Raw genomic sequence first — 14,670 nt, 5'->3', positions numbered from 1 at the left:
CAGTCGCGTGCCACGCGTTCTCCGTGTTGTTGATTCCCCCCACCCCTATCCTCCACCTCCTCCCACCCTCGCTTTTAATTTCCTGAGAAGATTTTATTGTATTTGGCGGCAGGGTTTAGGGTGCCATTGTGTGCGACCGGGTTGAAAAGTCACACTCATCTCGCTTTTTTCACCCCCCTCCCCTTCCTCCTCCACCACCCCCACCCTCGTCTTTACCTGGGCATTGTAAGTCACGCTGGATCTTGTTGTTGAATGTGTGCCGTCGCTACCGACGGCAACGCACCTGCTTGCCATGCGACACGGGTGTGGTTGGTGGTGGCGGTGGCGGTTGTTGTTGTTGGGGACACGGCGAAGGCAGCGAGCGGCCAGGTCGGGACCTCGAAACGATCAACCGTCGCCCGTCGCCAACAATGGCACGGCACCTGACGCTCGAAGCAGACGCCAAACAACCCGACTCGTGACGCAAGGGTCTCCGCGAGAGGGTGACTTGTGACTTCCTCCTCCCCTTGCACGCCGGTTGACACGTCTGGGAAGAGATTAAACGAAAATAAAATACGTGAAGTTGTTTTTTTTTTGATCAATTCTCAAATCTGTTGCGACCGCAATGCGTGTGTCGGATGGCCCTGCGAGGTTGAATCGTTCCCAGCGGTAGCGCCAGCGATTGAGTGCGTGGTCAACAACTCCGTAAGGGCACTCTTGCGAGTTCATTGGTGATGCTGCTGTTGCTGCTGCATTGGCAGTGGTGCACAAACAGACAACCACAACAACAACGGGAAATCAACACGTTCGTCAATAACGACACTGTGGCCTTAAAAGAAAACTAAATATAAGAGGCTACATTTGGGACAATGGCCATTTGTTGGTAGCACATCAATAAAGGGACAGAGAGGCAGTGGATCATCATAATAATGATTGTTGAAGACTGCACCTCGCACCGTAGTGCATGTTGCGAATTAAATAGTAAAGAAAATGGTTCCAAATTAACAGTTTGTTTTTAAATGGCATATGAATAGTTCGACTATTGGTGTCTATCGAGTCAAAGACAAACCTTTCAACGATGATGGTATTGGACATCTGGAGAAAAATAGCTCCATAACTCATCGGAGTATCGCAGGATAAATATTCTCATTCTGCAACGCGTAGAGGGCAATACTCGCATTTGTGTTCAATCGTCAACGCTGCTTCTTCCGTCTTGAGCTCCGCTCGTGTGGCGAGTCACTCCCTCGCTACCAGAATATTCATACCGGGGAAATCCGATGAGCTATAAAGCACAGCGGCGTCAGTGTCAACTTATTGACACAAACTGAAAACTTCTCTCTCTCTCTCTCTAGCTCTTCGATGTATTTCCCCGCACCTCTGGATGTCCCCTGGAAGTTCACCGTGTGCTCGTTACAAAATGTCACAACGAGTGAACGTTGCTGAATGTCGATGAGCGCACTTGTGATGGACCCATGAGAGTGCGACCATAACGAGTACTCGATCCGGACCGACGAAGACTTCGCCTATCGTAACAAATAATTATCTCTCTCTCTTTCGCTCCGCATCTCGTCTCCTTCATCATTTCCTCTATATTCGTGACGCTCATTGCTTAAGGGCGCCTAGTATAAATATAAAATGTTGTTATTATCATGCTCTTCTGCGGCCGTCTGGAACGTTCTTCCCCCCGATATTAGGAAGCCGCTGGAGCTATTTACTTTTAAGTCATCCCGATCGAAAACCCATTTCTTTAGAACTGCTTTTTTTGTGTCCAGCTTGTTGTCCTTTCCCCGCACCTGCGATCAGCACGGTCGGCCGCGTGCGATGGGAAAGAAGTTCAACGTACATACGCATGAACACACATCATCATCATTATTATTATTACTACTCTGACGCTCGCTACCATAGCCAGGTAGCACAGCGAACCACGCGTCGCTTGGCATCGCTCACTCGCTTCGCACGCATGAGCACAACGCATTAGCAAAGCCCTGGCACCTGTCACTTGGCAATCACGGAGCAGTGACTCTCTGTGGCTGCCCTTTTGACCTTTTCGCATCTCTAATCTTCTCTTGCGGCAAAGCCACCGAGAAGAAGGAGGAGGAGGAGGAGAAGGAGAAAAGCCAAATTAAACCTCTCTGATACTCTCGAGACTTGAGTAAATAAATGACTGTCTATAATCTTCCACGCGGAGCAAAGTAAACCGTCATGCGATGTTGATGTCCTCTTCAAAAGCCCTCCTCGTTACGAATGCGCCTAATGTGGTGGCCCGGGCACAAGCAAACCCGCCACGTTGACTGGCCCCCGTGGGATCAAGAACTTATTTATTTTTTAAAGTACGCTCCAAGACTCGGCACGAAGACGGTGCTTCCCCGTCTTCCTTTATTTTTGCTTTCTAACCGGCTCCATTCTCATCATTATCAGCGGCCCGATCGGTGTTATCGGAGTAATCCGGCGCGACTCATTCCTTTGTCTCAAAATCCCAGACTCGCGTCTATCCGGGCGCACTAATCCCGGCGCTCTGTGAGCTCCACTCGCCCGCGCAGGCTGACGTGGAGCCAGCAACAGCCTCGCGCAGGGAGACGCGCGGTTGTGTCGAGGGCCGATGCCAATGCGTGTTCACGACGACGCAGAGAGACGGTAGCCTGGTGAGAAGATGCTACTGCCCAGGGGTTGTGGCGGCCGTGCTGCTTGTGTACGGGCGTGGGGGGAGGGTGTGGGTTGTGACCGCGTGTTGTCCGACGATTCGGACACCGTGGAGGCTTTTGGAAGCGAATTGGAAATCTCAGCAAGTGAATTTAAGTCAGTTCCGCAAGACGCTCCCAGCTCGTGGAGCGAAACGTCGGACATCGTGTCGGAAAAAAAACACGCGGTACATGACGAGAAGACATCGGAGATACATGTACAATACTGGACATCTGTGGAAAAAGCTTTATAGCTCATCGGATTCCTCCAGTATAAATATACATTCTGATTTTGATTCTGATACATCTACAGCCCTTTTTTTCAATCGACTGCGGCATGAATGCCTCCGCATGCCGTCTCGGTCACATGCGTGTGTGTGTGTTCGAACATATTTCGATTTAAAGCTTTCGTGATTGCAGGGATTCATCTTCTTGGTTCATTCGGTAAAGTCACGTAGAAGGGAAATAATAAAATAATAAAAAATAAAATATAATAAAATAATTCTCACGACGTTTCGGCCACAACGCAAGCAGCCGTCCTCAGGTGAAGACCAGGTCTGTCTACGTGACTTTACCGAAAGAACCAAGAAGATGTTTGAGCATACTTCACAACGCTGGCCTCTGCAGGTTGGTGAATGGCCTAGCGGGTCACCAGGATCGCTCGCCGCGGCCTGGGATCAATCTCATGCCACTGGGGTTCACAGCGCAGCGCCCTCAACCAGTGTGGCACCCGTGCCCCCCCCCCTCCGGCCCATTCGTTGGACCCCGCGCAGCTGCACCGCCTGCACAATCGATGGAGCCCGTGCAGGATTTCTAAACGCAGCCGGCACGTCTGGAGCGGTGCCGTTGCACGGCGAACGGACAGAAACTCCGGCGCAACGCTACACGACGCGTGTGCAACAAGGGGGTTCCCGGTGAACATTTGAACGCAAGTTGAACGACCCGGCGTCACGTCCATAGAGTGGCTTTCGCCGTGCCAGCAAATGAAAGGCGATTAAATATGCATGGGGAGAGACAGACGCGGAGCAATGCGGCAAGCCTGCGGAGACGCGCCGGAGGGACGAGTGTCAGCGTGGAGGAATTTGAAGCTGCGGTGTCAAGCTCCCCCCCCCCCCCACTTTGGCCAGCTTGCATTGCATTTAAGAGTTCAATCCCCGCAGCAGGCACGCGCAGCGATGTCTGGGAGGTGTTAGTAAACTGGCTGCTAAAGAGCCGGCGATGACACTTTGCAAGAGTAAACAATAAACAGCACACATCGATCGGCCGTGCGCCGTTCTCCCGTCAACTCCTCGTGTTTTACGCGCAGAGACAGGGATATATTGCGCGCAGAGACATATCCACCGCTTGTCTGGCTTGCAACAGCATAAGGTCATCGCGTGACTGCGACATGGCTCACAAAGCAGTCCTTAAAGAGCCGCATTGGGCTCTTCAAGGACTGCTTCGTGGCGTTCTTTATTAAGGAGGCCCACCGTCTCGCGTTCACCGCGTGCAGTTGTTGCGCCTCTTGAAATATTGAGTGCGCGTGTGTGTGTGTGTGCGTTTGTTGTTGTTGTTTAAGTCACATACCGACTTGGAACAAAAACGGCCCTTCTTGTCATTGCGGGGTAACCGACCCCTGCGTGAGACCTTCACGTGGCCCTCTGTGGCGTAGCCACCTCGTTCCGGAGGGGCCCGGACACAGGGCTTACACAGAGCGGGGGCAGTGGTAGCGGGCGGTGGGGCAAAGACACCGAGACAGACTTTGCGTGTTGTGTGTGTGTGGGGCGGGTGTGGGGTGTAATCCCTTGCACTGGGGGTTACAACAGCCTCGACACGCCACAGCGCTGCGTTAGAGACCCACGCGCGCCCGTCCGCGCGTGCGACCCCGTGTGTACATTCACGCTCCACGTGCAGTGATCTCCTCTGCCCCAATCCACTCAGTGTCCCCCGACTGCCTCTTCCTTAACCTCGTCTCTCCCCCCCCCCGGTTCCACCCAGTTACAGACCCCCCCCCCTTATTAATCCTCAATCCAGGACCTGCATTGCCCCCCAGCCCCACCTCCCCCTCCCCTCCATCCGTCGCCTGCTTCAGACGAGCAGTGAGACTCAATCTGGAGTCGCGCACTGGTAGGGCTCTCAAGAGGCACCCCATAGAAGAGGTTGGATCCGGAGATACGGCCCCAAGTCTGGCTCCTTTTGCCTCGCTCGAGTTTTTGGCTCAAGCCCCCCCCCACACACCCCCTCGCTGTCATGAGATAGGAGGGAGACAAGCTTACGGTAATCCCATTTCAGACGATGTCGCAATCACGGAGTGCGGGAGCGTGGAGGGTAACGGGGGTGGTGGCGGTGGCGGGCGTTTTGGTGGTGGTGGGGGGGGGGTTGGGGAGATGATTCTGGATGGAACAAAGTGTGTCATGTTTGTTCGTTTGCTCAACTGTTGACTCTCTAGATCCCCCGCTCAAGGGAGCGTTTGTTACCGTGCAGTTTGTTCGAGCTAAAGCCGAATCTACCGGATAATCCAATTTCTTGGCAGCAGAGTTCGGGGCGGGGGACGGGGGGGGGGGCGGGGGGGGGGGGGACGGTGGCGCAGTGGTTAGTGCGCTGCGCTACGGACCCGGCCACCCGAGTCCGACTCCAACTTCAGGACCATTAACGGTGGCGAAAATCTTGAAGCGGTATTGGGACCTCCCCGAGTTCGACTCGTCCTCAGATGAGGACCTGGAGTTCGGTGTGTAAGCATCGCCACTCGGGAGACGAAGGCGGACGGGCGTGGTGCTGGCCACCAACCCCCTCGTGTGCCATGGCGGCCTTCATAGGTGCTACTCGCTAACAGCGCTTGCACCAAGAGTTCGTTAAGGCTACGCGAGGCGTCGTTGTCTGTGGCGGAGGCGGCAGCAGCACCATGGGCCACGTCATCACGGGTGGTGGATTGGAGGGACGGCGGTGGAGACGCACGAGGAGACACGCTCCGTCGTTCGGTCACAAGAATATCCAGCGGGAAGGAAAGCCGTCACCTGCCGTGCAAACCGACTCGAGTGGTGTTCTCCCCACTGCTGGCGTTGATGTACAGTGACAGTGATAGCTGACTGTGACTCGGGACATCGAGTCTCCGTTACGAGGCCCCGCGATTCCGTTCTGGGTGGCGACCGCAGCCTTCGCACACACCGGAAGAGTTTTAAATTTTAAATTTGTGCATCATCCATCATCATCATCATCATCAATGATCATCAAGTATCCACAACACCTTTACGCTAGAATGTAAAAATATATTCTTTAGCAGTGATCCACGCTAACCGAGGCAGTTGAGGATGATCCTTGCTCGAGGTTTTTACGCCGATAACCCCACAGTCAGAATCAGAATTTTTATGTCGATAGGAGGAATCCGATGAGCTATGAAGCAGTCTTCACAGATGTCCAGCAGAACAACTGTGGCTCAGCGTGAGGGAAGTCGCCCGTTCTCCACCACTGTGCTCAGTCTTCTTGGTTCTTTCGGTAAAGTCACGTAGAAGGGAAATAATAAAATCATAAAAATAAAACATAATAAAATAATACAAATTTAACATAATAAAATAATTCTCACGACGTTTCGGCCACAACGCAAGCAGCCGTCCTCACACAACGCAAGCAGCCGTCCTCACCTGAGAACGGCTGCTTGCGTTGTGGCCGAAACGTCGTGAGAATTATTTTATTATGTTTTATTTTTATTATTTTATCATTTCCCTTCTACGTGACTTTACCGAAAGAACCAAGAAGATGAATCCCTGCAGTCACGAAAGCTTTAAATCGAAACTGTGCTCAGTGCTTATTGTTTAGAGTCAGAAGGTTCAGGGTCAAAAGTGTATTCCCCGAGTAAAACCCACTGAGCACAGGAGCTCTTTTTCAAGGGGCAACGATGCCTATGCCTGGACGAACGTCCACCAAATGTGTAACGACTACTGCAACTATAACCCAACAAAGGCCACAGCGTGACCAAGGCAGATACGAAATCAACAAGTCCGGATGAGGACACCGACTGAGATCATTTGGTGGCGTTATCAGACACTGCAGCCCAACGTTATTATTGGAGTACGTGTTATGCATTAAAACGGCAGCATTCCGCGTTATAACAGGCGCGTTGCACGTTATAATGAGGGCGGTCCCCGTTATAAGAGGCGCATTGCACATTTACAACGGAGGCGTTCCGCGTTACAACGGGCACGGTTGCACGTTGTGCAAAGTGTTGCCTATGGAAGCACCGCGTTGTAGCGCAGGCGCCTTGCGGCGCGATCAGCGCGTGTTAAAGCGAGGACTCACCGTGCAGTGTCAACATCGCCCGAGGAAATCAACGGTGCCCGCTTGCGATCGGCCGGCCTAACGCGCACGGCTGATGCTTCTCCTCCGTCGTGCCCGCGAGTGAGAGCGAGCGAGCGAGCGAGCGGGAGAGGTTGAATCTACTGCCGACACGTCTCACAACACGCGTGTTTAGAAACTGTAGTATTAAGGCAGAATACAAACATATTAAGGTGATTTAAACAAAGTGCTGTGCCCTGTATAAACAGTTTCTCCCGTGGATGGAACGGGGGCTTGTTTAGTTACAACGTCTATGTTCATATGGTTAAACCAATGTGGACCTTTCCTTAGTGTCAATATGTGAGAATGAAGAGATAGCCAAACCGGCGTTCCAACTTGAGATGTGTTTGCAAAAATCATTTCGAGTCATAATAAAAAAAAGTTCGCAGGAATCCCCCAAGACAAACACACACACACTATTACAACAACAACTAAAAACATACCCCCCCCCGCCCGCCAACAAAACAAACTTCCGGAGGCAAAAAAAAAATAACTGGGGAAACATTTATTTTGCCGTGCAAAGCAAATATATCGATTGCTTTAATGAATTTTTATTTTTCAGATAACTTGTGTGTGTGCGCGCGCGCGCGTGTGTTCAAGTGTGTGCGGTGGCTCGCACGCGGGCGGACGGCCGTTTAAGCTAAATATTATTATGTGCAGAGCATTTCTGTCAATATGTTTAAGGGTTTTCTGTAAATTTACTGCAAGGGGCGATACAGACGCAAATACCTGGACGACAATTATTTGTGCTGTCAATATTGCGCGCTTCTTTCTCTCCGTTTCAGACACCATCGGCACTCGTCAGCCACAGACTGTTGACACATCTCTTGACTCTATCCTGTAAAAGCATGTACGGGTACAGCGCAGCATTATACGCTCGTGTATCTCGTCAAGGAGCATGAACGATCACGCGAACTGCTGCCGTCATCCTCGCAGCGGCGGATTTTTGGCTCAACCATCGAACGACGAGGGTGGTGGTCACCGCATCGCCGCGCGGCGCTTTCAGATGCGCTTCTGCGGCCGTCTGCAACGCTCTTCCTGCCGATATTAGGAAGACACTTTACAAACGATCATTTGGATTTATAACTAATTTATTTAACACTGCTTTCTGTGCTCAGTTTGTTGTCCTTCAACGACACACATCGATTAGCACGGCTGGCTACGTACGGTGCGAGCAAAGTTCAACGTACGTACGTATGTACGGCGGCAAAACGTCCAGGAGTTCAATGCCAATGTCGAGGTTTGACTGCTGGCCACGATGAGAGAGGGCTTCGGGAGAGAGAGAATTCGCGTCGTCTTGCTGTTTCTCCACCACGTCCGTTGAATGAGCGCACACCACAGTGGGGTTTACGCTACAGCCCATACTTTTAGTTGTGTGGCCACAATCGCACTGCTGTGGCTTGTTTTGTAATCTCTATGAGTTTCTATGAATCTCTATGGGTCTCTGTGGGTTTCTATGCATTTACGTATGTTGAACTTCTCTCGCACCGTGCGTAGCCAACAGTGCTAATCTATCTTCTTGGTCAGAGCCAAGATGTGCGCTATTTGGGTCTTGATTCAGGCGTTTATTATAATTCTGGATGAGGTTTCAATGATAAATTCTGGATGAGGTGTTTATTATAATTCTGGATGAGGTGTTTATTATAATTCTGGATGAGGTGCCTATTATAATTCTGGATGAGGTGTTTATTATAATGCTGGGTGTCAGCTAGATGCTGAACACCACTCCGTGTCTCTACAAATCGCAAATACGTTTCAGTCCATATCAATTCATTCATATATCAGTTCCAGATTCTGCGGGTTGAGACCCACAAAGTCGAAACTGGTGGACAGTTTCGCACGCTTGAATAAATTACACTTGACAAACCATTGGGGCCGATGGGCTAGAATATTGTTTCAGCGACACGTGGAAACATCGATCGGAGCTGTGCTTATGGGTTTATTTTATTACCCACAATTCTCCACGGTAACACATAACGAGTTTGAGTTTGCTCTCTCTCCCCCGTGGTCAATAATTAAAAATGTATACTTCTAATAATTAAACAAATCCACGCAGTGCTCTGTTCATGTTGCGAGCAGTGCGCTCGGTACGGCTCGATCGGATAATCATTATTTTGAAATCAATGCTCTGATATTGGACCGTGGTTCTATGCTGCCGAGTCAATGCTCTCTACACCATCACTCTAACTGCACTGTGCAGCGCGGTGCAGTATGGTAAAATAACCCCCGGCGACTCCCTCGGCGCAGAGATGGGCTCCCATCTCACGGTGGACTGGACAAAGGGCTGCACGTTAAATTGAAATTACGGATCAACTTCATCTGTCTGAACCGACACGGCGTTTGTACAAATAGTTCATATTAAAAAATAAAACACAATGCCAGATGTGTTTCTTTAAACGCGTAGCAGGCTTTCGCGACCGATGTTATGATTCATAACTGATTCATGGGTCAGACGGCACGAGTTAAATTCGCGTCTCAAAACCCTCTGCCACCTGGAACAGCCAATCAATTCCAACTACTGCCTGATGATGCCAGCTGCAACTACCAGCGTCACGTCAGGAACCCAACTGTTACATGTGTGTGAGGATCACTCAACGACTTCACCGCGGTGGTGTGCTCCTGAAGCAGCAGTCGTAATAAATTGGCACGTTTGCCTATCACGTGACAACTTTATTCATTGGCCCTGGTCGGTTGGTGGAGGATTTACAACGCATGTTTTAGCAATGCAGCGATCCGAACCAAACGTTTATTATGAATCGAATTAATTCCGGTTAAACAAAAAAAACACATTGACCGTAAATAATGGGCTCAACTATTTGCGAACATAAAACCTGTTCCAATGCCTTCTGTACGATAATAAACAACAACAACTACTCATCACACGATACCAATCTAGAAATCGCCTCCTACGGAGAGCTAGCCGAATGTTGACATCGTTCGTCCGTCGGTGGGAGAGGTGAGTCACCAGAAACGACTGAGCCAGGGGCTTTTATTTTGTTCGGGCTCTGCGATTGATTTTTCTGAAGTTATTTTTGACATGGTCATTATTTTGGAATTTCACCAGTCGCGTAAAACATTAACTCCTGGACAAACAATGGCGGACTTTATCTGAATTCGTCTCATCTGAAACATAAAAAAATGTAATAAAGAACAAAACAACTCGCTATGGTTAAAGAATTGATGTCAAGTATAAAACGTGCAAAAGCAAAGTTCCCCCGTGCATTCTTTCACAAGGCTGTTGGGGCAAGTGCTGTTAGTGAGCAGCACCGATGAAGGCCGGAATTGCACATGACAGGGTCGTGTGGCCAGCACCATGGCTGGCCGCCTTTGTCTTCCCAGTGCCATTGTTTAAACACAATACCTGTTCCCCATTTAAGGCTGAGTCAATGATGTTGGTTAGGAGCTGGAATCGACCTCAGGTGACCGGGTCCTTCGCCTAGGACAGGGGTCGGCAACCAAAATAACAAGAAGAGCCATTTCTTTCCAATTCGGTACAAAATTCAGTATTTCAAGAGCCGCAATGCATCTGAGTACATACTATACATACGTACATATTGTCAAGAAGCAGCCCGTAAAGAGCCGCATGCGGCTCCGGAGCCGTAGGTTGCCGACCCCTGGCCTAGGATGATGCACAGCTGCTCCCCATGGTCGTGGCACACGTGTACACAAAGACAAAGACCCCCCTTGTCGCCTTTAACACACTGTTGTGGCAAGCGCTGTTAGCGAGCGCCTATGAAGGCCAGCATGGCACACGAGGGGGTGGGTGGCCAGCACCACTCCCGGCAACCTTTGTCTCCCGGTTAGTGATGTCTACACACAGTGCCAGGTACTCATTTAAGGTCAAGCTGACCTATGGGAGGGCCCAGGCCGGTTCAAATAATCGTGACTCTTATTATCGTGACTTTGATCGGGAATCGAACTTGGGTTGGCGGGTTCATAGAGCAGTGCGCCAACTACTGCGCCACCACTCCCCACACAGAGATACAAAGACAAAGACCCCCTTCATAGCGTTTAAGAGACTGTTGGGGCAAGTGCTGTTAGCGAGCACCTATGAAAGCCGGCACGGCACACGAGGGGGTGGTTGGCCAGCAAAACGCTCAACCACCTTTGTCTCCCCAGTGGCGAGTTCACACACCGCACTAAGTACTAATTTTAGGCTGAGTCGACCTATGGGATGCCCAAGACCGGTTCACGTATTCGTCACCGGTGTTGGCCAGGAGCGGGGGACACGAGCACAAACACACGCACACACACACACACGCGCGCACGCACACACACGCACGCACACACACTCCGTGCCGTGCGACGGCCGTCGGCTCTCCGTTGTCCTGCGACTCCGGACTTTTTGTGCGAACCGTGGCGGGAGGCACTCGAGAGCAAACACGCGCGGCTCACGGGTCATGGGACCGTCGCTGAAGGCTTGGCCGCTGAGCAGCGGCTACCAGCCTAGCACCACCCACACCCCCCCTCCCCACAGCCTCCGCGTGAATGTCCATCGTGCCCCCTGTCCACATTCCTCAGCGCAAGCACCGCCGCCGCTCGCTGTGGGTGAGCGGTGGCGCGGGCCCCTGCGTGGATCGTTGTGGTGGCTCCCAGCTCAACGGCCGCTGGCCCGTGCCAGGTCACCGACATTTACCGTAAATCAGGCCACCTTCCGACTCGCCACGTCCCTGCCACTCCACCACCCCCACCAGCAGCGCAAGAAACCCTCCAGCCCGTCCTCTACCATCGCCGTAGCCGGGACACATCACACCACCGCCCCCTCACCCCCCACAGCAATACCCAATACCTCTAGCATTATAAAAGAATATGTCTCACCCCTTTCTGGCAATAAAACAGGTGTGAAGATGTTAAAACACCCAACTGAGACTGCATACACTACCAGAGCATGTTTTTGTTTGCATGTACACCACAAGTACGTGCGATTAATTCGGACATGATTCCTTTAAAAGGGTTTCTGTTTCGTGTTCTAACATCTTAACGCCTGTTTTATTGCCAGAAAGGGTAAAACCTCTCCGATTCGTCACTAAGTGACAGTCATGTCACCACGGCGCCTGTGCCAGGACAGGTGCACTTTGAGGCCACGTGAAGTGTCGAAAGCTCGCTGACAGGAGGTCATGGGACAGACCCAGGTGCCATGGGTTGACTGACTGAGATGAACAACAGATGCACCACCTGTGCCCACTACAGTGCCAACTTGATAAATTTTAGTCGCCCAGCGCTCCACTCGTTTTTGTGACCGTCACTCCTCTGCCCTCCGTTGTTGTTGGAGGGCGACTGCCTCCAACTGACCAGTAGCGTCCTTCACGAGCCTCCCACCCACCCACCCACCCGCCCGCCCCCCCAGATACATCGCGTCCCACCACAGAAATGCTCTTCGTGAAGGCAAGAAGATAACGTTTCGGATTTGTGGCAACGGGTCATTGCCATCCGTAAATGGACAAATAGCCTAAAAAATGGCAGCCCGTGAAGCACGCAGATGAAATACGAGCGGGGTTCACGTTTTGAGGTTCTTTTGTAAAGGTGGCGTGTGTGGGATTTTAGGTGCAGGATTTAAGTTGTTGTGGGGTTAAATTTGTGGGGTTTGGGTTGTGGGATTTTGGTTGTGGGATTTTTAGTTGTGGGATGTTAATTGACAGAGGTGATTTAATGAACCGGCCCCCATTCTTTAACACTGCCGTGCCAGGAGTTGGACTGCAAGCCCAGCGCGCTGGCCACTAACACCGCCCATGGCAGCGTCTGGCTACTTTCCCGCAAAATCGCCCAGGAATTTCCCCGATCTCCTCAAACCGGACAAATTCAGTTCGGTTCGAGATCTCAAAACCCTGCGTCGTTGAAAACAAGCTGAAGGCAAAGGGCCGGTTCAACCCGTGCCGGCCGCCACTGCGGCTGCAGGAGGAGGAAAAACAGGGAGGAGGGAGAAGGAGGCCCCACGATTGGCCTCTGCCATAGGGTGGCACGGGTCACCTGGCGTGAATGGTGTCACGCGGCGCCGGGAAGGGAGCGGGGCGCTGACGCGGCGCTGGCAGCCGAGAGCGGAGCGCGCGAGCAGCCGCCCCCCCCCGAGGTTGGCACAACCTGTCACCGAGATAGCGGCAAGTGGCCACATGGCATCAGAGACGGCGAGAAAGTGGTGGAGAGGGGGGGGGGTCTACCAATTGGGGGGACGGGATGGTTGTGGGGGGGTGGGGGGGGTGATGGTGGAGGAGTTCCATCAGTTAGCGCAGCGCCGTGGAACCCACGCATGCCGCAGACGACGGTGAAACTGAATATTGCCCGTTTGAAAAAAGAAGTAAAAATAAACTTCTGCATCTACCGTGCTCGAAAACAGTTAAGGGATATTTTAATCTGCGAAGTGTGTTAGGGGGGTGCATCCACGGCTGTGTTTTCTTAGAATATCAACCGGGATTTTTTGTTTTTAAATCGCGGATGGTCAAGTCACCCAGAAGGCGCACCGTCTTGTCAGAGTCTTAAGGAACCGAGTTACGGTCTGGATAAGTGAGCGACCAGATGGGTGAGTGACCAACTAGCCGAGTGATTGGATAGGTGAGTGATTGGGTAGGTGAGTGATTGGATAGATGAGCACCCACAGGTGCTGGAGGCTCGATGGGCAGCAGGAAGGGCAGGGCAGCCAAATCCACTGTGGCAACGCCTACGCTCTCCCTCCACCAATCCGCACTAACCATCGTGGTGAAGTATGGTCAAGACCCCCCCCCCCTCCCCCCTCCATGACCGGCACGGGGTGCGGAGTCAATCCACTAGCAGTGCCTTTACAAAAGAGGAGTGCGTGTGCACGTACATACGTTTTGAATCCGGTTCATGGGGGTTGTTTAACCATAAGGGCGCCGTGGTGGCGAGAAGTTAAATACCTCGCCTAGTATACAGGAGGTCGTAGGTTTGATTCCGACCCTGACACCTGTATATTTGGAGATTGCACGTTCTACCCGTGGTAGCATGAATTTGTCTCCTGTTCCTCCGGGTTTTCCCTTGACATTTAAAATCAACGTCACGCGTTTCGGGTATTTGGCTGCCTTTAATGTCTACTGCGATAAGCCAATTCGTTGGGCTATCATTTATGGCCAGTTCGCTCCTGACAAAGAGCTATATAGTTCCGTGGGCCTGGCCTGGTAATTTTTTTACATTAGTTTAGTTTAAACAATTCAGTTGAAATAGTTTTGTTGAAATAGTAATACTTCACCAGACTGGTCACTGGCGGGTTGGTGAAGAGGCAGCTCTTTGCTGGTTCACATACAACTCACCCACCAATGACATCCATCACCAGCAATCAAATCCGAGTGCCGTGCCGTGTTGACAACCGTGCCACGACTCTCCCCCTCCCAGACGTAAAATGGTCCATCTCATGAAGATTGCTTGTGTTGCGCCCGAAACGTCGTGATTTGTTTTATTTTGTTTTATACCTACGTGACTTTACCGAAAGAACCAAAGAGTATGGATCCCTGCGGTCACGAAAACTTCAAATCTAGACTTGATTTGAAGCTTTCGTGACTGCAGGAATCCATACTCTGGTTCTTTCGGTAAAGCCACGTAGGTATAAAACAAAATAAATTAAATTCAGTCACGACGTTTCGGGCGCAACACAAGCGCCCGTCATCAGGTGGGACAACCACAGCAGAAAACAACTGCTGAATTTACAATCACACGCATTTACCATAAATATAATAACACATCTCCTGCGGGTAAGCAA

This window comes from Lampetra fluviatilis, chromosome 18 (assembly GCF_964198595.1).
Source record: "Lampetra fluviatilis chromosome 18, kcLamFluv1.1, whole genome shotgun sequence".
Taxonomy (NCBI): Eukaryota; Metazoa; Chordata; class Hyperoartia; order Petromyzontiformes; family Petromyzontidae; genus Lampetra; species Lampetra fluviatilis.
The sequence above is the reverse complement of the archived record's forward strand: the minus strand, read 5'-3'. Positions refer to the sequence as shown.